We start from the raw sequence: 24,351 nt of genomic DNA on the forward strand, positions 1-24,351 counted from the left end.
TATAATAAAAGTGTCCCCTGTGAAGATGATATCATGGAATTTGGATGTAGAAAGAGGACAGAAAAGTGAAAACAAATTTGAAAATGTAATTTTTCTCATAACTTTAAAATAACTAAAATAATTATTGATAATAATAATCTAGTCACCCTTCAAGTAAATATCCTTCTGGAATTTCAGTTTGCAATATGAGGTGATCTATAAAATAATTGAGACCATTACACTACTTGACATTCATAAGGCATGTATGTATTTGAAGGCATTTATTTCATAAATACCTAAATACATTTAAAGATCTATTTTTCTCCTCAAAAAGACCTTTAAAATGTCACTACATAATGTCATGTTGAGATGTAGGTTCTGGCTGTTAGATCAAGTATATTCTCTAGATATGTAACTCACTAGATACATGTTGTAGCACAGCTTGGACATCTTCAAAACTATAGATGCTGTGTCTTTGATAGTGGAGATCTATTCTCTTTGATTTTCAGAGAAAATGCCTAGATGAATATATTCCATTTAGAGTTCTAGTGAATCACTAGTTATAACTAAGACAAAACATCATATTGATTTGTAGTGATCAGACCTAATCATAGGGTAAAACAGTGGAGAAATAACACATTAAAAGAAAGAAGAAAACTATCATTACCTTCATAAGAACTTTGAGTCATTTTTAAATGCCAAAATTCTGGACTAAAATATATATATATATATATATATATATATATATATATATATATACACGCACACAATTATATAATGTATATATAATCACATATATTTATATATTTTATATTTATATATATTGTATATATATCTGCAGTTATATATAGTACAAATATAAGTATATGTGTGTGTGTTATAGGTGTTTTAATAAACAATCATGTAATTAGGCAGATATTGCCCCTTACACATGTACTCTTTTTTTTAAATGTTTTTTTTAGTTGTAGACAGACACAGTGCCTTTATTTAATTTATTTATTTATCATTTATTTATTTATTTGTTTGTTTTTATGTGGTGCTGAGGATCGAACCCAGTTCTTTATGTGTGCTAGGCAAGCGCTCTTCCACTGACCCCAGCCCCAGCCCTACATGTGTACTCTTAAACAAGTTATTTGTTGTTCAGATGGCTGACTCTCCTACCATGTCAAGTTATAGCAGGCATACTGGTCATGGATAGCAAAATTCAACCTCGTGACTCATTGCTTTGTTCCTCCAGGGAATCTCACCCAGGCTCCATGTCCAGGTGCGCCACATTTGCTTTTACCTAGGAGAGCCCCATCCTGAAGATAAGGCACTCCTGACTGATCCAACTCCATTCGTGAACCACAGTCACCTCTTTCTTACTGGGTTTCAGCTTCCCATCTAGCTCTTAGACTCTTTCCCTGAGAGTAAAACTGTCCTTGCCTGACTTGCCTCTTTGCCATGGATTTAACTATACCTGTTTATCTTCCTTGCTCCAATCAAACCCACATGTACCTACATCAGTACACACACACACACACACACACACACACACACATTTTCAGACAGGAGATAAGGATTCAGCTTCCTAGGAGCATTTTTTTTTTAAGGAGGTTTAGAGCCCAGAGTCACACATATATTATGTGCATGGAGCACAGTTTTTGGTGGCTCCCATTGGACTCAACCACAGAATCTAAATTTCTTTAATGGCAAGACAAAATGTTTCCTATGCCTGCCATCATAAAAGCAGTTTTTTCTTTCAGTTTAGAAAAAAATTACAGGTAAGTAGGAAGCATGTATCTGGAAATATCTTCTTAGAATTAAAAGAATATAAATAACCCTTTTTATCTTAACAAAATGCTTTGGTCAAAAATACTACAATGCATTGGCCAAGACACAAAACAAAATGAAACAAAACAATTTTTTAAAATATTTTTATTTTTAGTTGGACCAGATAAATTCAAAATAACAAAACTGGCCAAGCAAAAAGCAGTAACCTCTTATATCAAGACTATTATTTAACCCTTCTAAAAACCCAGGAAGATACTTCAGTTTCATTTTCTTCAGAAACTTTGATCCCTCAATGATCATTGTTACAAACTGATATTTAATTACTAGTGTAATCTTGATTTTCAGTGGTGAAAGGTAATCATTAGTTGTCTCCTACAAATTTCCATTAGTTCTCTTGCTGTATTTAAATTTTCAATTCACTTTGATAAAACAAATACTTGTATTCTTATGCCATGACCTTCTCAGATTTATTTTCCTGCTTACAAAGGTTGTTGTATGTAAGCAGTGTCTTACTTATAGCCTCAACCTTTCTGTTTCTATGACCTATTGTAGTGAGTAAATGAGTGTTGTGAACTGTAATAGTTTTGTGAAGAATATTTGTTTAAGTCAAGAACAGATAGTCATCTTTGATATTAGAGAGAATATGACTCAGGCACGGTGGTGCACACCTGTAATCCCAGAGACTAGGAGGCTGAGGTTGGAGAATTGCAAGTTTGAGGCCAGCCTCAGCAACTTAGCCAGTTTCTAAGCAACTTAGCAATAATATGTCTCAAAATAAAAAAATAAAAATGTATAGGAAAGCAGCTCAGTGATAAAGCACTCCTGGGTTCAATCCTAAGTACAAGAGAGAGAGAGAGAGAGACAGAGACAGAGAAATAAATAATAGTAATAGCAAGAGAAAATAAGAAAAAAAAAACTTTAAAAACAATAAAAATATTCCAAAGTAATCACTTTATAACTGGTAGTATTTGTTCCACAAATGCATTTGAAGTTAATTCAATCTTTCCTTATTCTCTTAAATTCTAAAGCAACTGATAAATCACCATTACCTAAGAAATATTTCAAGATCACTTGCAAATTAGTAAGTAAGTAAACTAGGTTTAAACCTCAAGAAATCTATAAAAATATTCCAAGAAATTTTTCACTTTGTAAATCTTGAAAATTAATTTTGTTATAAAAATTAAGCCAAGCAGAGTGGTGCACACCTGTAATCCTAGCTGCTTAGGACGCTGAGGCAGGAGGATCCAAGTTCAAAGCCAGAGGCAGAAACTTATAAAGGCCCTAAGCAACTTAGTGAGACCCTGTCTCAAAATAAAATAAAAGAGTTAGGGATATGACTAAGTGGTTAAATGCCCCTGGGTTAAAACCCTGGTAAAAATAAATATATAAATAAATAAAATAAGTATGTAATTATAAATATGAATTTTTAATTACTTTATATGACCATTCCACAGTTCATTGAAAATTGATGTTTTATAGTAGCATAGCAAATTAAATATGAGAATAGATACCTAGAATAATTTGAACTTACCATAACAAAATAATCAAATGTAAATGTAAATGTGACTAAGGAAAATATAAAAACATGGCCCCATTGCTTAAAACACAACTAATTGCTAAAAATCTTAGGAATGTAGAATTTATTATTGGTCTATACAACTAAAATGTACAGTGAGGTAGTGATAGCCCTCTAACACTTGGACATATTCATGAAAATAATTGTTTTTTATGGAGAATTATTTCATATTTAAAAGGCAAATTAATAATCAACACTAAATGTGATATTTATTTTATTTTCATGATACTTGTGAATAGCCAAGATTTAGGGAGGAAGTATAGAAGCCTCTTAGAATTTTGATTAAAAGTTCACAGTCTTCAAAGCCATTTTCAAGATGTAAAGTACTAGATTTTGATAGGATTTATGTTAGTTACCTTTAAAACTCATGTTGGGACTTAACTGCCATTGTAACAATATGAAGAAGTGAGACCTTTAAGAGAAGGTTAAGCCATGATGAAGTCAGGAGTGGGTTTAATGCTTTAGTAAAAGGGCTTTCTTTAGGTAGTAGACTCTTTCTCTCTTGCTCTTCTTCCTTCTACCAGGGGATGACATAGGAAAGAAATCTTTATAAGATGCTAATACCTAGATCTTGTGCTTCTCAGCCTTTGGAACTATGAGAAAATGATTTTCTATTTGTTAAATTGACCAGTCTCAGATATTGTGTTATTGCTACACACAGGCGTGGACACACACACACACACACACATTAAAAAAAAAAAACTAAGATGAGATGGGCTTCCTTATTCATATATTCCACATTTACTTTTTAAGTTAATGTTGACTGTTTTCTAGGAACATTTCACTTAATTAAACATTCTCTTATATTTGCCTCATTTTACCCACTTAGAGTACAAATAGAAATTTTCTGGGAAATATGTTTCCAAATACCCTTTAGAAGTCTGTGTGTGGTATTCTATAAAAGAATTCTTAAAGGTGGTTTCTCTCCTCAAATAATCACCCTGTTATTTGAAAAGATTAAACTATTATATACCAAAATGTCTCTCAATTTAAAATTGCAAATCACTTCCCACAACATTTCTGGAACATTTTATAAAAAATATTTCAGAACACATATCAGAATTTAATTATCTGGCATTTTATACACAGTACTTTACTTCCTATAAGCACATCTTATTGCTGCTTTTTATCACATGAGGGCACAATAAAGTCCGCTCTACTTTGTAGCTTAAAAAGTGAAACATAATTAGCTAGAAACTGAAACTAAACTTGTGTGCTTTTTTTACCAGACTGTTAACGCAGTGGCAGAAGGGAAGAAGGTACTGTCCGAGCAACATATAGAGGGGGCCTTATTCACACTAGAAGAAATGAAACAGGACTTACTCAAACGAGAGACAGCTATTAACGAAATTTTGCAAAGTGAAAGTGAACCAAGAAGATTGAATGGACCTCAAGAAACAATCAGTCGGTTATTGGAAATTTTAGTAAGCATGGTAAATATCAATGAAATTTTCCAAATGGATCTTTGGTGACGAAGGACATGAGTGAGTGGCAAAGATTTTGATCCATTCGTTGTTTTCGTTGCCCTGTGCAAGGTGCTGGGGCAAATGATTCACCAAGTCAGAATACATCAGAACAGAGGAGTCATGAGGACAAAGATAATTCACACCAGGGGTTTTCTATCCTTTCTAGAATTTAGATTCTTTGTCTTCAAACAAAATCTTAGCTTATCCCTGAAACCCAAAATTAAAAAAAAAAATTAGAACACAAAAATAATAATAAAAAATAGAGATGCTATGGGGATACTGGACTGGAGCCATTGGAACTCTAGAGGGACAATACTTGCCCTCCCCCACCCCCAAAACCAAGCTTTCCAGGGATGTTCGCAAAAATTATTGTGGTCCAATCCTTTTATTTGATGCAGGGAAAACAAGGAGTTATAGTGACATCACCCACAGTCAGACAGCCTGTGTATCCAAGGTGAGTTTCCCCTCAGATACCCTTCAAGTACATCATAGTTCAGCCTGTTCAGAATAGACAGGTAATCAGACATCTAACTGATGGTGCAGACAGCTTATATTTTCCTTCACAAATCCAAATGTAATTTATAGCAAGAAAAAGGAACAAGAAATACATGCTTTTCCTTCTTTTGAGAGGAAAACATTGTTAATACAGATGATCCTTAACTTAAATCCCAATAAAGTGCAATGTAAATTGAACATATAGCTCAAAAATGCATTTCATATGCCTACCCTACCCAACCTCATAGTTTAGCAATACAATTCACTGTGGGATGTCAGTAGTTTTCTTCATGATCATGTGGCTCACTGTGGGCTATGGCTTACTGCTGTTGCCCAGCATCAAGGGGGAGCATCATACTACACGTGGTTAGCTGGGGAAAAGACCAAAAAATGAAAATTTGTAGTATGGTTTATACTGATTTCATATCACTTTTGCCCTGTCATAAAATAAAAATATTGCAAATCAAACCATCATAAGTTGGGGACCTTCTGTACATAGTGTGCTCATTGGGAAAGATGATCAGCAACATGGTAAATGGAAAAATAGCATTTTCATACAGACTTTGTCTGCTCTTCACCACCATCAAGACTGTGATTTAAGTCCATAGTGCATTGATTAGGACATTGAGATAATCACAGGTTTCACTTTTGTGTGGGCCCCATGGTCAAAGCCTCTCATTGGCCTTTAATTAAAGCAAATAATTATCTTTCAGATACTAAAGGCAAAGGAATGTTGATGGATTTGTGTCTTTAATCTTGAAAGCTTGTTACAAACAAATGCTCTGATTATGATGTATACTATTAGCTTTATATGTTAATATTAATAAAGTATCCTATAATTATCATAAACATCTTAATAAACACATAAGTGCCATAATTCCACTTCAATTTTTATACCTTTTTTTCTTTTCTTTCTTTTAAAATTGTTCATGAAAAATGCCAAGTTAATGGTTGAGTTTGTTCTCAGAACTAGTATTTATAACTTTAATTACCTAAGTACAGAGGTAGTGAGGTATGGATAATTTAAATTATTGGAGCTTACTGGACATCCAAGGTCAAAATGACATTTCTTTGGAAAATATCAACAATAAACTTATCTTAAAATGAAGTTACTGAATTATTTGTTCAAATATAATGTGACTACATGTATTATCAGATGAGGTAGAGAGGGAAGATGGGAGGGGAAGGGAGGGGGGATAGCAGGGGATAGGAAAGGTAGCAGAATACAACAGTCACTAATATGGCATTATGTAAAAATGTGAATGTGTAACCGATGTGATTCTGCAATTTGTATTTGGGGTAAAAATGGGAGTTCATAACCCACTTGAGTCAAATGTATGAAAGATGGTATGCCCTGAGCTTTGTAATGTTTTGAACAACCAATAAAAAAAAAAGATGTTGTGTCCGCCGAAAACTAAAAAATAAATTAAAAAAAAGAAAGAAAAATCTCCATCAAAAAAAAAAAAGTCCATTATGTTAACAGAAAACACAGAGCAGTTTTGGAACAAAATTAAAACTTTTTTTTTATATTCTACCAAAGAGAAAAGTAAAATTTTAGAAAAGCCTATTTACAAAATGTGAATATTTTGCTAAAAAAAAAATAACAACAAGTCCTGTGTTACAACAGTACATAACTAAATCGGAAGGAAACAGCAGTTCCCTGGTGTTACAGAGGGCAAGTTGCACAAAGGCTGGTGTTTCTGTACAAAGACAGGATCCTAGTTCAGTTGTTTGGATTTATTTTAAAATTTACAAACCACATTTAAGCATTATGTAAATACAAATTACAATTTGTCAGTGTTACATGTGCATTGGATTGTGAAAGAAAAAAATGCATTTGAAAAGTTGCAGATAGGATCTCAAGCCACACTGAATTTCAAATGACATCCAATCCAAATGGCTCTTAACTCTTGACTCCTCATAACTTCTCAGGCCGTTGGCCATTTAACCTTTGTCCAAACACCTCCAGTGTGGAACAGAATAAGTGAACGTGGTAAGGAGAAAGGCTCAAGTTTCTGTCTGTGAAATGATTTAATCTTAATTTTCATCAGGTCCACATTATATACTGTGACATTCCCGTTGCAAAACAAAGAATCCATCACCTGCTCACAGGAAATGATGCTGAGATGTCTGAGCAGGAGCCTGCAGACAGGTGGACAAAGACATCATCCCATGAAGCATTTTGTAAGGATGAAACAGAGGAGTTGCAAAGGTATTTTAATGAGTTATGAATTTATAGACAGAATTCTTGAAATTACATGTTTATCATTCATTAGTTAATAAAATATTGCTTTGTACATAAAGTCATGGCTTTCAATAAATCCTATGTTACAGGAGATTTTCATAAAGAAGAAACAATTTAATGAAATATTTGAAAGTAAAACAAGGATAGGAATAATATTTTGAAGCTTGAGTTATATTCCTCTGCCTTTTTGAAATGCATTTCCAAAATTCCTGTAAAGAAGTCTCTCTGTATATTAATTGGATTTTACATCAATATTAACTCTCTCAATGTGAATTTGATTTTCAAAATCTGGCAATATAAATTCATGACTATTGGAAGGATCACCTTGTCCTAACATATCTGAAGATACAGAAATGCTATTTCCTAAGGAGTAATGTGACCCCGAATTTTCCAACTTATTTTATTTAACATGTTACACTTCCCACTACTCAGAAGGCTCTAACTCAAATGTCAAAATGTAATCATTGTGATACTTAACAGCATCCTGACTTTCTACACTATGATGTTAATGATTTTGTGGCAATTTTTTGCAGAATGACTCTGATGCCCAAAACTTATTTGCTTTATCAAGACCTAAAGCAAATAACACTGGATTGCATTATAAAAGGAAAACTTCCCAAATTAATAATTGCAGACAGCCCGTCACCACAGCTAGGTGAGTAAATAATTTGTGATGTTAATTTTGCATTTTTAAAGTCAATATATTTTCTATGAACTTTTTCTTACATACTGACCTATATGGGCTACTATGGAAAACAGTATGTAAAAATGTGGATGTGTAACCGATGTGATTCTGCAATCTGTATACGGGAGAAAAATGGGAGTTCATAACCCACTTGAATCAAATGTATGAAATATGATATGTCAAGAGCTATGTAATGTTTTGAACAACTAATAAAAAACACATTTGTTAAAATTTAAAGTATTTAAAGAATAAAATTGGCTTTAATTATTCACTCACAAATATTTAGAGAATGTTTTATTATGTACCTCTTACTATTTATGTTAATAAGCTTTATTAAAGTGTAATTTACATTCACAAAAATGAATCCATTTTAAGTGTTCAGTTCAGTGGATTTTAATAAATGCATACATTTATGTAGCTATAATCATAGTGAAGACATAGCATTTTTTTCCCTCCAAAATGTTCTTTACCTTCATCCTCCTCTGAAAAATCATTAATCTACCATCTGTTACAAGTTAGTCTTGCCTATTCTGGAATTTTATATAAACAAAATTATTATAGTATCCACTATGGAGTTAATAGGTACTTTTTTATATCTGGCTCTGCTTTTTTGTGCTCACCCAGCATAATATTTTCTGAGATTTTATCCATAGTTCCTGTATTTCAACAGCTCATCTCTTTCTATTGTTGAGTTTGGTTCCCTATTCACCTATTGCTAGAATATTTTGCTGGCTCTCAGTTTTATACTATTATGAACGAAGTGTTGTGACTATTGGTGAATATATGTTTGTACAAACATGTTTTTACTTTTGTTAATAAGTATTTAAAATTGGATTGCGAGATCATGTGGTAAACTTGGGTTTAAATTCCAAACATATTTTAAAACTCCAAACTGCAGAAGTAAAAAACAAAACATGAGAGCTAATATTTCTGTTCTCCCTAAACTTGCCTGCCAACTTAGTTTGACTTACATAATGAAATCATCCAGTTTCATATATGTATATGTATATCTGTATGCATAAATGTATCCATACATGTAATATCTGAATAATAAAATACTGGGGGTAGGCTAGACTAACATAGCCTTGATTTTTAAATTTTGAATTTAAATATAAGGCATACTAATTTTCTATTGCTTCAAAATGAATTACCACAAAATGGCAATTTCTGGGAGTCATGATTCTAGTTACAACTGAGTTTGGTTCTCTGCTCAATGTTTGATAAGACCTGATGAAGGTGTTAACCAGGATCCATTCCTTTCTAGAGTTTGGGATTATTTTCTCTCAAGTTCAGGCAGCTGCTGGCAGAAATGAGCTCGTTGTGGTTGTAGGACTGAATTCCCCATTTTCTTGCTTGCTGTCAGCTGGGGGTTGAGCTCAACTGCTAGAGGTTGCTCCTGGTCCCTTGCCCCAGGCTCTATCCCAACACAGCAGATTGGTTCTTCAAGGCCACTGTGAGAAAATCTTTAATTTCAGTAAGAGCTCCAGTCTATTTTTTAAAAGGCTCACCTGATTTGGCCAGGTGTACTCAGGGTAATCTCTCTTTAATCAACTCAAAATCAATTGAATAGGGATCTTTAATCATATGTGAAAATTCCTTTGCAATCAGATGTAACATAATCTTAAGAGTTATACCTGTCATAATCATAGCCCTGCCCACACTCAAGGAGAGGAAATCATGCAGGTCATAAAGGGCCAGTATCTGGGAAGTCGTAGTATAATTCCACCTACCATACAAGGCAATACAGCCAATCTATTCAAGTGTATTTTCTCTCTCTACTCCTTCTCTTAAATTGAATGGCCATATATTTTCAAACTGAGCAATAATGATCATTTTGTCAAACAGGGGGCTGGAACTTCCATTACTCTAGGATCCTGCTGCATATGTTCTTGTTCACTTTACAGGTTGTACATTGACACATTTCAAGGCAACCACCTAAGAAAAATGCTTTAAAAAAATCAAAATACAATGATTTGTTATTTTGTTATTTATTTGAAAATTATTGAAATGAGTTTAAATCTCAGGCATCTATTACTTTAATCATGCTGTCCTCCTTTAGCACCAGGCAAATATCAAGAGACACCACTGATTCTGAATGATCCATAGGCTGCAGAAGAAATATAAGAGGAGCTAAAAGAAGACTGGAAGGATGAACCAATAAAGAACTACTCTCCCTCCCTTATTCTCCTTCCCTCCCTGTCTCAAATGTAAGCCAGCCCACATTCTTCTTAATTGGAAGGGTGTGAGGTGCTTTAGCCCATAGACAAAATCCTTAATATTCACCTGATATGAAACCCTAAAGCGTATCTAGGCAGTTCCCGTCAGATCCAAGAGAACCGTTTATCCCAAACCAAGTTATACACACTGGTAGAGATTTGGATGCTCCTCTAATCTATCCAACTCATCAATTTAATTTTAGAGTTTTGAATAAAATCAGATGCTTTCCTTGTTCATCTTTGTGTCTCTTTTTTCTTCTGGTTTGGGGATAAACTTCGAATGCTGTGTGTGCTAAAGAGAAAGAGCTTCCAAAGAAATCTGACATGAAGGAATAGTTCCAGTAAAACCAGTGGAAACTTCACTCCTATTAATCACCTCTTTATGTGATGTTTTAGTCAGCTTTTTTGCTGCTGTGACTAAAAGACCTGAAAAGAAAGACTTTTAAGAAGGAAACATTTATTTGGAGGCTCACGGTTTCAGAGTCTCAGTTCGTACATAGACAGCTGGGTCCACTCCCTAGGGCTCTAGGTAAAACAGAACATCATGGTAGAAGAGTGTGGCAGAGAGAAGCTGTTTACATGATGATCAGAAAGCAGAGGGAGACTCCACTGGCCAGATACAAAATAAATATCCCAAAGTCATGCCATCAGGGACCCACCATGGATTTGTGTTTTACTCATCTCCAACTTGTCCAAATGCCATGAAAGTAGGAGTTTTAGCCTTTAGTGAGGCCCGCCTGTAACTCTAGCTGTTCTTGACTCTGAGGCAAGAGAATAGCAAGTTTGAGGCCAACCTGGACAATTCAGTGAGACCCTGTTTTAAAATAAAATTAAAAAGGGCTGGCAATATATTTCAGTCGTAGAACATCCCCGGGCTTCAATCACCAGTATAGCATTAGACAGTTGTATATGAGAATTACACAGAGAAAGCATTCATAGTAGGCAAAAAAATATAGAGAGAAGTATCAGGCCTGGAAAGGGTGGAAAAGGGAAAATGGTAGAAAAATTTACAAAATGTTTGGAGAGAAAATCAAGATTCTGAGGTTGAGTTTCTTGCCATCTGAGGCACTACATACTATGTACCAGTAGGTGGTGCTAGAGTACACATATTCCTTCATTCCAAAAGTCTTGAGTTGGTCTCTTTCCTGTCTGTCCACATGCAAAAACAAAATAAAAACCCAGAAAAATAAACAACCACAATGATCATTCAATCAATCAAATTCTGGAATTTGAAAAATGATTGATTCATTTTTAATGATGTTGGCCCTAAAATAAATTATACTTTTAGTCACATTATGAACAGAAAAGAAGGGAAAATAAAATGCAATGTCATGTGAAAAAAATGCCGGAAGGCAGTGTCCACTGAAATCCTTCATTCAGCATTTTTTTTCTGAAGTTTTTGTTTTGTTTTGTTTTTTCAATATTCACAAGAGATTTTTCCCATGGCTACTTAGTAAGAAAATATAAAAGGAGTTTTAGAGATTTTCAGTCCTTTTTCTCAGACTGAAAGAGAGAGAATGATAAAATTTCAATATAATATGATTGTAGTTAATAATACACTGATGGGGGATACTTTTAATTTCTCCATCAAATAATTCGTAGTTTTACATACAAAAGGAACAAAAGTCTTTCAAGAAGTAATAGAGCCATTCTATACCCATCTGATCTAGTTCCTCAAACCTATATTCAATAAAGTCTAGTTTCTCTGCGGTCTCTGGATACACCAAGATAGATTTTGGAAAGCTTATAATTTAAAGTCCAACAACGTTTCAGTTCAGTTATAATTTAACCACTGACAAGACATAAAATGGGCATATCTCCATTGGTTTCTTATCAAAAACAGTGCTTATCTGCTTATTCCTGGCAGTATCTTTCCTCCTCAGTCTTATCTACCCCAGGGAGTCAAGAAATTATTTCATTTCTTCAATGTACTGGAGGTACATCAAGTGAAAAAGTTTGGAAGAAACTGTAGGAAAACAAAGGAAGCATTCAAATACGTACAAGAAGATAAATTTTAAGCCAGTGAGCAAGGATGTTTGTAATTGAACTATTCTTTCTCCTTCAGGTTTAAGATTTCAGGAATAAAACATTGTGATTGTAAGATTATAAATGCTAGGCCACTGGTGGAGGTCTACAGGACTCCTTTGGTTGCCTTTTCTTTTCTTTTTTTGTTTTTTTATTTTGGGGGGGGAATGGAGTTCAGGGCCTTGTACATGCAAGGCAAGCTCTCTTCCAACTGAGCTATGTCCCCAGCCCATGTAATCTTTGTGTGTGTGTGTGTGTGTGTGTGTGTGTGTGTGTGTGTGGTGCTGGGGATTGAACCAAGGGCCTTGTCATGTGAGGCAAGCACTCTACCACTGAACTACAACCCCAATCCCAGGACTCCCTTGGTCACCCACAAATTGAACAGTATGTGAGAGATGGAGTTTGCCTCCTTTATTTGGGGAATGAGGGGAGGGCATCACAGTGAAAACTGTGAATTGGCATCATTTTGTGTGCTGTTCTTCTTGCACTTCTGACCCCTCATGCCCACATCAAGGAGGCAGCCAACCCCTTTATGCTTTTTCTTGTTCTTTTTTCCTGGTACTGAGGATTGAACTCACCAGCACTTAACCCACTCCTTCTTATGTTTTTATTTTTAGATAGGGTCTTCTAAGTTACTTAGGGCCTCATTAAGTTTTTGAGGCTGGTCTGAACTCAAAATCCTTCTGCCTCAGCCTCTGGAGACACTGGCACCACAGGCCACACGCCCAGCTCCCTTTATGCTTTTAACTTAAAGGGAGGTTTGTTCTGTGGGACAGAAAGGCCAACTGGGAGGCAGATGATTTGTAATCCTGACACCCATTGAAGGAATTATGCCAGAGAGGAGATAGAAAGACAAGAGCCTGGTGTTATAGAAAAGGTAGGTGAGAAGCATCATCTAGAGGGACATCTGTGGATTCCTGTTTGGCACCATAGTTCACTCCAGCCTCCATACTTTGATGGGCTTAAGTCCATCACCTTTGCAAAGTCTACTGGTAGAAACAAAACCCAAGATTCTCTGATTCCACTGGTCCTTGCAGGTTTAGACCAGGCACATTCATGGCAATCCAATGGGTAAAAGGTCAAATGGCTTCATAATCAACTTATTTTCCATGAGATGAACGTGAGACCCAGATTGACTTATCATGGGGTTAGAGCTCAGAGAAAGAGTTAAGTTCATCTTAAAATAAAATTCTGTTTCTGATATTTTGATTTAACATTTACATCTCTTTGTTTAATTTCTCATAAAATGAAAATTCAAGTGAATATCATTGTTATATAACAAACCAATTTTTGAGAAATGGAAATTACAGAGGGGTGGAATCTGTCCACTTTAACATCCTTGTACCTATTCCTGTGCACTGCAACAAAAGAATCTTGTTTGGGCTTTTATAATACGAATCAAGAGACTTCCTTAGAGCTTTATTACCCAATGAAATAAAGGAGTTATGGTTTCTACATTAGGGTAACAAAGAGGTGATAGACAAGACCTGTCTTGAGTCACACCGCGATTCCTTTGGTTCACTGTGTTCTGTCCACACCTGTCTTACTTCAGTTCTTTAAACAAACAAGATGGGTGCAGCCTGTGGTTGGGAATTCTCAGCAGGTAATATTTCATCTTTTTTTTCTTCCTTACCTACAGCTCAACCCAGAGCGGACAAAATACTTCACACAGCTTTATTTTAAAGGAAAGGCAGTTTCCCCCCACCCCCCCCACCCCGGAGATTCTGCCTTTGATGAATCCCAGAACCATAATAGGGGGTCCTTTCTCCCATGATTTTCTCCTATCCATAAGGCTCCTGACCCTTCAGATCAGTAGATCTAGTGCTCATTCATCCCTGTGGATTCTCTTGTTTTCCCACAGTGCTTAAAAAACTCCACAAAGTTGTTAGGTTGTGTTGAGATTTTTCAATGTGCTTTACCAAAACCAGATTTTTTCTAAATATCATATCTGCTTTCTTGACCCCATTCTCCATAAAGCACATATAAATCAGTCTTTTGCCTATACCATTACACCAAAATTAATGTTTAAATATAATTTTTAAAGAAGTAAAATTATGACTGTCATACAGATATAGAAAATGAACATGTGTTATTTATTTTATTTCAAGAGAACCAGGCTGATATAATAACCAGTTCAAATAAAATGTCAAATAGCACATAGTTAGAGCAATGGAATATTGAAATGATTTACCAATAGAAATGAAATTGATTTTCAACCTCGGTTAAATCATTAGCAAACTGGATACAGAAAATTAACTAAAATCACTACCAGATAGGTCTAACATTTATCTACCATGTATAGAGTCATAACATAGCTCAAAGAGAATAAACAAGGGGAGTTGTCAGGCAATGTATGATTTTCCATCAAAACAACATTTTTTAAAGTCTTAATCTTGTTAAGGTTATTAATGATGTATATTCATTGACAATTCAATGTCATTCCCCAGTAATCATCTCGTTCCTACTACTAACAGCTGTTTACACAACTAATGACTTCCTCCTTCTGGAAAAAAAAAAGTTACTTGGTGTCTTCCTTGCTGATTCCTCCTTACATTCATAAGCTCTTCTCCATCCACACTCAGTGTGGGGGTGATTTGATCCAGTTCCAAGAATTGAGACCAACTGTATGCTGAGATTATTTCTCAGGCTCAACTTCTCCCTGACACTCCTGACTGGTGTATTGTTCTTATTTGCATCTGTCATCAAGTTCCCATCTTAAATTTCTGTTGTCTGAAATTTCGTTTTGATTTTTTTAATCTGCCCTCCCTGCCACCCCCACCTCCCACCCCCCACCCCAGACATGTGCATGCACCTGTCTTCATATAGGTACGTGTTTAGGTAACATCATCCTAGATATCTTCCATTTGTCCTCCAAGGCTCATTCTCCACTCTTCTAACCCATGATTGATGACAACAAACTAAAACAAAATTCAACTCTTAGTAGTCATTTTTGCAGTGGGCCATATCACTCTCCCCTGGCTCATCTACCATCTATTTGCATAAGCAAACAACAAATTTTTAAAACAAATATCACATCCCTTATGATCCAGCCCCTTACCTCTGTTCTTCTAACTCTCCCAGATCTCATTCTACCCCAGCCCTTTAGGTCTTCTGGCCACTCCTTGAATATGCTTAGCATATTCTTGTGCCTGTGTCTTTTCGCTTGGTGCCCTTTCTTTGATATCCGTTTGATCTGTCCTTCACTATAACTAGAACTCCTTTCATAAATGTCACTTGGTCAGGGGGTAATTTTCCTGTCTTATACATAAAAGGACATCCTTATCCTAATCACTCTTCACTTTATTTCACATTATAGTTTTTACCTACACTCAATACTATGTATATACCTGCAGCATGTTCATATTTGTTTATATATTTATTCACTATTTTTCCTTCTTGGGATGCAAATTTAATAAGAGCAAGAACTTTATCCATTTTTTTTTTCAGTGATGTGCTGATTGTGTCTGTAAAAATGCCTGCATCCTTAGGTCACATCCAATGAAATGGGTGGAGTAAAGAAAGAAAAAATAAATGAATTCTCAAATGATACAGAAACTATGCTTTGGCACCCTGAGTGATAGATGATGAGTCCTAATCCCATTGGAGTCCCAATCATTTTTTAACAGAAACCAAAGAAGTTCCCTAAATATAATCTCAAATATAATCAACTATTTGAAAGATGTCGATTGGTCTCAGTGTGACTTTAAAGCTGAAACACAAACAAAATCAGAGTTGTGCAATAATCTCTCAGAAGTCAATTATGAGGAAATAAGGCAGCTGGATAAACAAAGAGGGAGATAAACCAGAATGTAATAGTGGGTTCAAGCTGTATTTTCTTTGCGTCAAAGAGCATAATTATGCCACTGATGTTATAATTAGTGTCTGCTTTCTAATTAATAGAATTATCTTGAATAAAATAATGACTATCTAGTGACTTCATAAGTTATCCATTGGAAGGGAATTATTAATGCATCAAATTTATATTCTCTAAGCATAAAATGGGTGACTATCATCTTCATACAGCTTCTTTATTTTAGTTACAGTTCTGCATTTGGATAATCTCCATTCTTTTATTGTAACAATATCTCTGAGATTTCAACTCTTTAATGAAACAACATCTGATTTATACTACATACATTTGATAATATTTCAACAATTCTCTGATGTTCAACTCTATCCTATTAAATTATTTTTCATTATATCCTGATGATAGTAGTATAGAATAACTTGATATATTTCCAAAGATTATCAGCAGAAGAATCATCTGGGAAAGCCAAACTGAAATGTCCATACTCACAGCTTAAGAGACTGAATTGGGAGGATCTTGAGTCCAAAGCCAGCCTCAGCAACAGCGAGGCACTGAGCAATTCAGTAAAATCCTGTCTCTGAATAAAATACAAAATAGGGCTGTACATATGGCTCAATGGTTGAGCACCCCTGAGTTCAATTCCTGGCATCCTCCCTCCCTGAAAAAATGTCCATACAAAAACAAAAAGAAGAAGAAGAAGAAGAAGGAGGAGGAGGAGGAGGAGGAGGAGGAGGAGGAGGAGGAGGAGAAGAAGAAAAGAAATTACACTGACTTAAGCCTGCTCAAGTCAAATAAAAATAGGGGGAAATTATTGGCTCAGGTAATTAAAAAGAACAACTGATAATTACTTCATAAATGACTTGTTCCAAAAGCTCAAATAATAGTAGTTCCAGAACATGCCATGTCTGTATCCATAGATTCTGTTTTTCTTAATGTTGAGGTTTTCAGACTCCTTATGACAAGCAGTTTGAAAAAAATTTCAGTTCCAAGAGAAATCTCTTCCCAGTTGCCCTTGTCTTAGCTTTGATTGACAGGTTATGAAAATCAATAGCTTTTTCTCTGACTTAGCCATATCCTGGTTGAAAGTAAGGTGAAAAAAAATTCTATTCATAAAAGGGAAAAGACACGATAATTCTTTGAACAAAATATGGCAAGAGTAACATAATATATAAATAAAAGTTAATTTAATGAATCTAAAAGTCCATAAAATAAATTTAATGATATGAACTATCATAGGTATGTCATACAACTAAAATCAATATGAAAACATTGCATAACTCAAATTAAAAACACAATGGATTTTTCTATGGAAGTATCTAAAATAATTCTATAATGTGAATGTGTGGTGGTAAATCCTGGTTGTAAACTTGATGAGATGGAGAGACACCTAAAAAATTGTTAAAGCATGCTCTGGGTCTGTGTCTGTAAGTTAGTTTTCAGAGATCATGGCATGTGTGTCAGCAAACTGAAGGGAAAAGGATCTGCCCTGAATGTGAGCAGCACCATCCAATAGAGTAGGAGTCTAGATGAAACAAAAATTGGAAAAAAAAAAAGGGGGAGATTTGCTTGAGCTCTCATGCTGGGCTCCTCTGAGCTTTATGCTGTTCCCATTGACCACGGGCAGCATATACTATTTTCTCCAACCTTTAAACATGACTTGCACCAAAGGCTATCCAATGAGTTTCCAGGGACCTTCAGCGTTGGACTGGGGGTGCATCATTGGTCTCTCTTATCCTTTGGCTCCCAGCTTCTTGGATGGAGCACCTACTGATTTCTCTGGCTCTCCAGTCTGCAAACAATTATTGTGAGACTATGCAGGCTCTGGCCATGAGAGTCAATCTAATTTTCTAATTTTCTCTTATATCTGCATTCCATTAGTTCTGTTCCTCTGGAGAACCACAACTAAATCTCAAGTTGTAGAAGACTAAGTCTCAAGAATAGCAAATAAATTTATAAACACTGAATAATAACAAGATGGCAAAATAGGAGACTTCCAGATACTTAATTATAAAGTCACTGAAATAAAAGTATGTGATATTGACCCAAGAATATATAAATTTATTAGTTATATATGATTGAGCATTCACAGAAAGATCTAGTATTTATGTAGTTTTAATCAAATAAATGAGGAAGATTTGTTAATTTAAATAATATTGCTATGGCTGATTGTCCACCTAGAAAGAAACAGAATTGGATCCTTCCTTTTTCTTTCCACCTAGAGAAAATGGAGTTGGAATCTTATTCCTTTTTTTAAAAAAAATATTTTGGAGAAAAATTTAAGATATTTATGTAAATGTTCAGAGAAAATCTTTCTAAGCATAACAGGAGTCTCAGAAACCATAAAAAGAAGGCTAGATACATTTGTCTATTTTAAAGTTACAGTTTTACATGGCAAAAGATATTTTATACAAAGTAAAAAGAGAGATTCAAAAATGCATTTATAAATTAAGTGTGGAAAAGCTTATGTTTTGATTAAAACTAGTTATTGAAGAAACATCACATGTACAATTAATCTGTGGAATTCAGAGGATCATCTCACTGTATATATGACTGAAAGAAGTTTCAGACTTTTTCAACCTACTGGAAGAATTCCGAAGTAAGATTTATGCTTTTATTACTCAGAAATGTTTTTCTGATAGCTCTAGAAAAATATGAAAATCACTTCAATTCTTCATTTTTAAAATAAATAATTCAGAATGGTACAATTTGGAAAAATATAAGAAGTGAAATAGAGGAAAAAGTACAAAGGCAGTATACAAAATAGTTAATAAGATATCAACATGTTCCCTCCTGAATTTTGTTTTTTTGTCAAAAAGACAGTTTAGGTCAACAGGCTTGAGCTTTTGACCAAGAAAAAATTCTAGAAATGTAAGTCATCAGAGGAAACATCCTGTTTTTCAGTCTTCACCATTGAAATGAAAAAATGGGATTCTGAAAAATACAAAGTAGCCATGCCACAAGTAAATGGCCACTTCTGGACTACCCATAAATCATGAACAGAATAGAAACATTCTAGGAACACATATATTGTTTAACTAGAGTGTGTTTTAATTAGTGGAAAAAAAGCCTGTAGCATCTCTATCAAAGGAAATCAGAAGAAAGAAATCTTAGCAAAACTGCTTTCTCAGGAGACCATGGTAACTGTGAGCTCAGATCATCTGTACTTGGGAGAGTGGGGTGAGGGAGATCATTCACTATTGAAAGCCTTCAGTGGATAAAGGCACTCAATCTGTCCCAGATGCATTTCATTAAAAGAAAATAAACTAGTTAATATTGCCAACATCAAGTTCACTTAAGGTAACAAGTGAGCGATATTTCTGATGGTCTGTCCCTTTAACAAGGGACATGTTTGTCATCAGAATGGCAGAAAAAAAAATGACAGAAAGTAGCAAATGTTAAAGATGTGGAACAATCAGAGAACTCTTTTATCTTGATGAAGTGTAAATTGTTACAACCATAGCGAAAATCTAAATGGCAGTTCTAAAGTTGAGTGAATGAATTCTTACAACTCAGCAATTCCAATTCTAGGTTTTTATGGTCAGCAGGAATGCGTATGCATGTTCACCAAAGAATGTGCTCAGAAATGTTCACAGCAGCACTTTTCATAACAGACCCAAACTGGACACTGCTAACTAGCTTTTATCAGCAGAGTAAATTAGTAAATTGTAGCATATTTACCTAAAGGAACATTCTACAGCAATAAGAATGAATGAAATTCATTTACATCCAACATGGAAAATTCTGCACAACCATGGCTAACTCTTGCAAACATAGTATGGAAGAAAATAAGTCAGGCATGAAAGAATATATGCTGTTTGATTCCCTTTATATATAAATCAAGAAGACACAAACTCACCTATGGCATCCATTACAGACTGGGGCAGTCTAATATCCTGGAAAAACAACAGCTTGATTTTTATCTCAAGACCAGAGGCCATTGTTGCTCCTGCTCTGGAGACTGGTTTTCATACACTTGGCTCTATTTCCCAATTTTGTGAAACATCCAGTGTAAGAATATTGTTAATTTGAGAGAGATCATCTTGTAAATCACTTGACTGCCCACCGTAATTTCAACTTTGGAAAGCCTTTTTGCAAAGTACTAGTTTATGACTCACAAAGGACCAGCAAAGTGAACTTCCAATAAACACTTTGAATGTGAATGAGTTATCTGAGTGCATGCCAGAGGATATTACACTTTAGACACTTAGCTAAGCACTGGCTAAGACAATAGGTAACTTGTTTCTTCCTTCTAAAGGTGTTAAACTCTCTTCTCAATATAATGGATTTTTAACTACCTTGTCCTCAGCTACTCAGAGGTTGCAAAAACCCAGGGCTGTGCCAAACAGATACATGAAGGTCAAAAGGTCAGGAACAATAGCTGGAGGCAGCTGAAACCCAGAGAGGACTGCCAAGTATGGAATGCTAGAAAACAGAATTGGAGAGGCCAAGTTGGCAAGAGGAATCAAAGAATGAAGACTCTTTAAAAGAGTGACCTGCTGTGCACCAAAGTAAGTTGGTAGAAACATACAAATATGATTTACCAACAAAAGGCATTCACTTTGCCCAGGTTTTTGACAATCAGAAAATATTGCAAGTGAAATGTTTAAATGTGTCTCTATTTATATGCATGAGGAGAGTAAAAGGAAGCCTGAATTTTTGATCATCTCATAAAGAATAATGAAAATATGTATATACAACTATAAATAGATACAAACACATGTGATACATGTATACATATGCAGATGGATATATACATATGGTACATAAATATAAATATATAATTGTTATCATTTTCCTCTTCTCTTTAGGGTAGAAGAGCTCTTCTGCAATTAGGAGTCATAATTTAGGTATTTTTATATGTGACACCCAAAATGCCTGGCTTACCGTGGGCACCTAAAAACATCCATAAACAATAAATAAAGTGTTATGCAGACATAAGGAGCTTCTTGACTGATCACTGAATAATCCCAGACATCTAAGGTTTTATGTTACAGTTTTGTGTCTTTCTTCATTGTCAGTCACCAGATTCTGTTTTTAATTTAATTAACACAACACATCTTCAACCTGGAGTTTTGACTCATAGTTCCTAACTCTACTCTGAGAATCTGAGGATTTCCCCTCTCTCTAGATTAAATCTATGAATTTTTGCCATCTTTAAACCTTACTTTGCCCTTTATGTGAAATTCACAGAAATAGAGGAAATTTATAATCTCTAATAAGTTCAGTACCATATATAGAGTATAAGCTTAAACTGAAATGGAAAAAAAATCATAGTTTTTTTTAATAGTATCTTTAAAACACACTGTCATATCTTACTATTCCCCTTAAGTATACATGAATTTTTAGCAAAATCAATAAAAGCATACTTGTAATATTTCACACTTACTTTTGAATATAACATACTTTCTTGCCAATAATATACTTTTATAACAACACTTAAATAGCCAGAAATATTCATGATTTCAATGCAAGTATTGCACTGTATTAGCTTTAAATTTCTGCTTGAAATATTTCAAAGATACATAAAACTAATTTATTTACAATGATTTAGTAAATTTTGGCATTTTTACCAATGAAAAACAATTTTAAATATTATGATGCTGTCAAGATTTTATTTAAATTAAGTCAGATACTCTTGAAACCACTGCCATCATGGTAAACCATACAAGCTTTGACTTGCATTTGATATGGATTTCAATAATGCAGTAAACTCTTATCAGCAGAATGATTTGGACATACTACTTAACATTTCTGAGCCTCTTTTTGTGCAAAAAGTTACTGTCAATACCTAGTTCACAGTCTGTGCCAAAATTGATCATTAGAAATGTCCACTACATTGATTGGCACAAATACTGTATGGACATTATCATTATCAATAAAAGCAAACAGCAACAAGATGATGATAAGTAAGAATATCCCTGGTTTTGAAAGCTAACAATCTGAGTATCTGCTGAGATTATGGGGTCTTTGAGGTAATCCTTGGTTAGGAAGCAAAGGTTCAGGAGTTATGCCTGGGACACGGGTCAAAAGATACATCTCTCCAAGGCTAAGAGAAGATACTTTGCCTTTATGTTTTGCCAGCTTCTGAGTGTTCACAAAGTGGAGTGGGACAATTCTAATGGGAATTGGTGCGAAAAGTGGGTGAGGAGACTGCCGAACCACAGAGATCAAGGAATTGGCCCAGGATGAAGCCCTGGGGATAGTCTGGGTTTAGGCAGTAGGTAGTAGGACAACGTAGTTTTTGTTTGTTTGTTTTTTGTTTTCCCAGTTTCTTTCTTCTAATAGTGCCAAATCTTCAAGTTGGTTCTCAGAATTACACCTAAATCTCTATGTCATTGAATTTCAGTTCAATCCCAAAACTCATCATTGGGTATGAATTGTACAGGGAGAATGAAAAACCGGCCTCTACCTCAGAGCAAAGCCTGTCCAAGGAAGGGACATGACCTTAGTCCTTGGAAAAACCCACAGAGCACTCCTAAGCACATTCCCACCCTGCTAAGTTGTTTATCTACAAATAACAGGAGAGATCTGCTGCGCCAGGTGTCCCTGACTCAGTCAGGCTAGGTGGGGATCCATAGCAGCCCCCTAGCAGCCACCAATCAGCATGAGACAGGGAAATACCTGGGATGCCAGATAACCCTCTCAGTGGTTTATGGTGGTTAATAACAAGTTGGGAAACCATGTAGTTCAGCACGTACACCCCTCTTGGCTCAAACCAATCAGTTCAAACGAATACCCCTTTGTACTGACCAATCACACCTACCCAACTTGTTCCCGCCAGTGAATGTGCTAATCATGTTTTAGAGTTGTTATTTGATTTTCCCGCAGTGTGTGATGATTTGCTAAAAGAGGCTATGATGTATGTGAAGTCCCTGCCCTCTCCAAAAAATGTATAAAAATGCTGCAAACCTTGGGCTCGGGGCCTCTCAGCGTCACCAGTTGCTGTGTGCGTGCGGAGGACGGAGCTAGCTCGCAATAAACACCTCTTTGCTGCTTACATGATCTTGGGTCTGTGGTGGTCTTTGGGGGTCCCGAATTCGAGCATAACAAAAGAGCAGTGATCCTTTCTCTCCACAGAGTGAGCAGAAGAAGTGACAGATGCATCAAACAACAAATGTTTGAAATGAAGCAACAGCCTGAGCAGCTGCTATTGCTTGGTGTCGGCAAGACCCGGAGGTCAGAATTCGAGCCAGCGGCAGTGATGTTTTGGAACATGCTTGAGATGTTACCCTTGGAAAGTTTCCTAGATACACAAGAGACACTGTGATTGTAATGCTGGAGAGAAACCTAAGAGTCTAATTTCCATTAAAATGTGCCATAACAATGTGTATCTGGTGCCACAAAAGTGAGTTTAAAAAAAAAAAAAAAGAATTCAGGGCTTATTTGATTAGACCTGTATGATACACATCAAATGAGTAAGAAGACTCTACCAATCTCAAACACTTCCTTTTCACTGAAGCTTTTCCTCATCCTCCCATGCATCAACTCATTTAATCATAAATTAATTCCATTATTCATTGAATATTTAATCAACATTCCTGGGGATTTTACTATCTACATAAATATTAATTAGGCTGCAGATGAATGATTGAAATTTGCATCGTGGAATGTCTATTACATGTCTACAGTACCAGACAATGGACATACCATGGGAAGAGAAGCAGATGTGCCCCTGCATTGATGGGACTTGCAGAGTAGTAGAGAAAAATGTCGTTAAAATAATGAATGAAGCCAATATTTGAGCAGGAATGGAGGGTGTGACTGAGAGAGCAACAAACGATTATAGCCCAGCACAGTGCCTCATAGAAATAAATGTCACTGTAAAGTCTGGGAAAGAGAAAATTATGTTTAATAAATGAATTTTAAAACATCAGAACTCAGAAAGACTTTTATTATGAGCCATTAAAATGAACTGTTTGGAACTTGGCCATCTCACTTAGCTGGAAAATGTACCCTGACCATGCTTCAGTACCCAGGGGTAACTGATAAAGGTGACAGGATCGTGTATATGGGTGTAGAATTTACTCTTGGTAGGGCCTGAGAGTCATATTGAATTCAGTAACTATTCTCTGTAAACAACTTA

General features: G+C 35.3%; 1 long non-coding RNA gene across 2 annotated transcripts in view; it reads right to left on the minus strand.

The window, feature by feature from the left end:
* The window catches only part of LOC124103007 (uncharacterized), a 67,828-nt gene extending 44,402 nt beyond the window's left edge, over nucleotides 1–23,426 (minus strand). The window contains exon 1 of one of the 2 annotated variants that reach the window (XR_009228197.1): nucleotides 23,178–23,426. This is a non-coding gene — a long non-coding RNA (uncharacterized LOC124103007). Of the gene's footprint in view, nucleotides 1–20,124; nucleotides 20,338–23,177 lie in introns of those variants that run through there. The other variant, XR_006855049.2, reaches the window with a different exon arrangement.
* Between the last annotated feature and the right edge of the window lie 925 nt (nucleotides 23,427–24,351).

Source organism: Marmota monax, unplaced genomic scaffold (assembly GCF_021218885.2).
Source record: "Marmota monax isolate L192 unplaced genomic scaffold, Marmota_monax_Labrador192_F-V1.1 WCK01_AAM20220418_F8-fsc00059, whole genome shotgun sequence".
NCBI lineage: Eukaryota > Metazoa > Chordata > Mammalia > Rodentia > Sciuridae > Marmota > Marmota monax.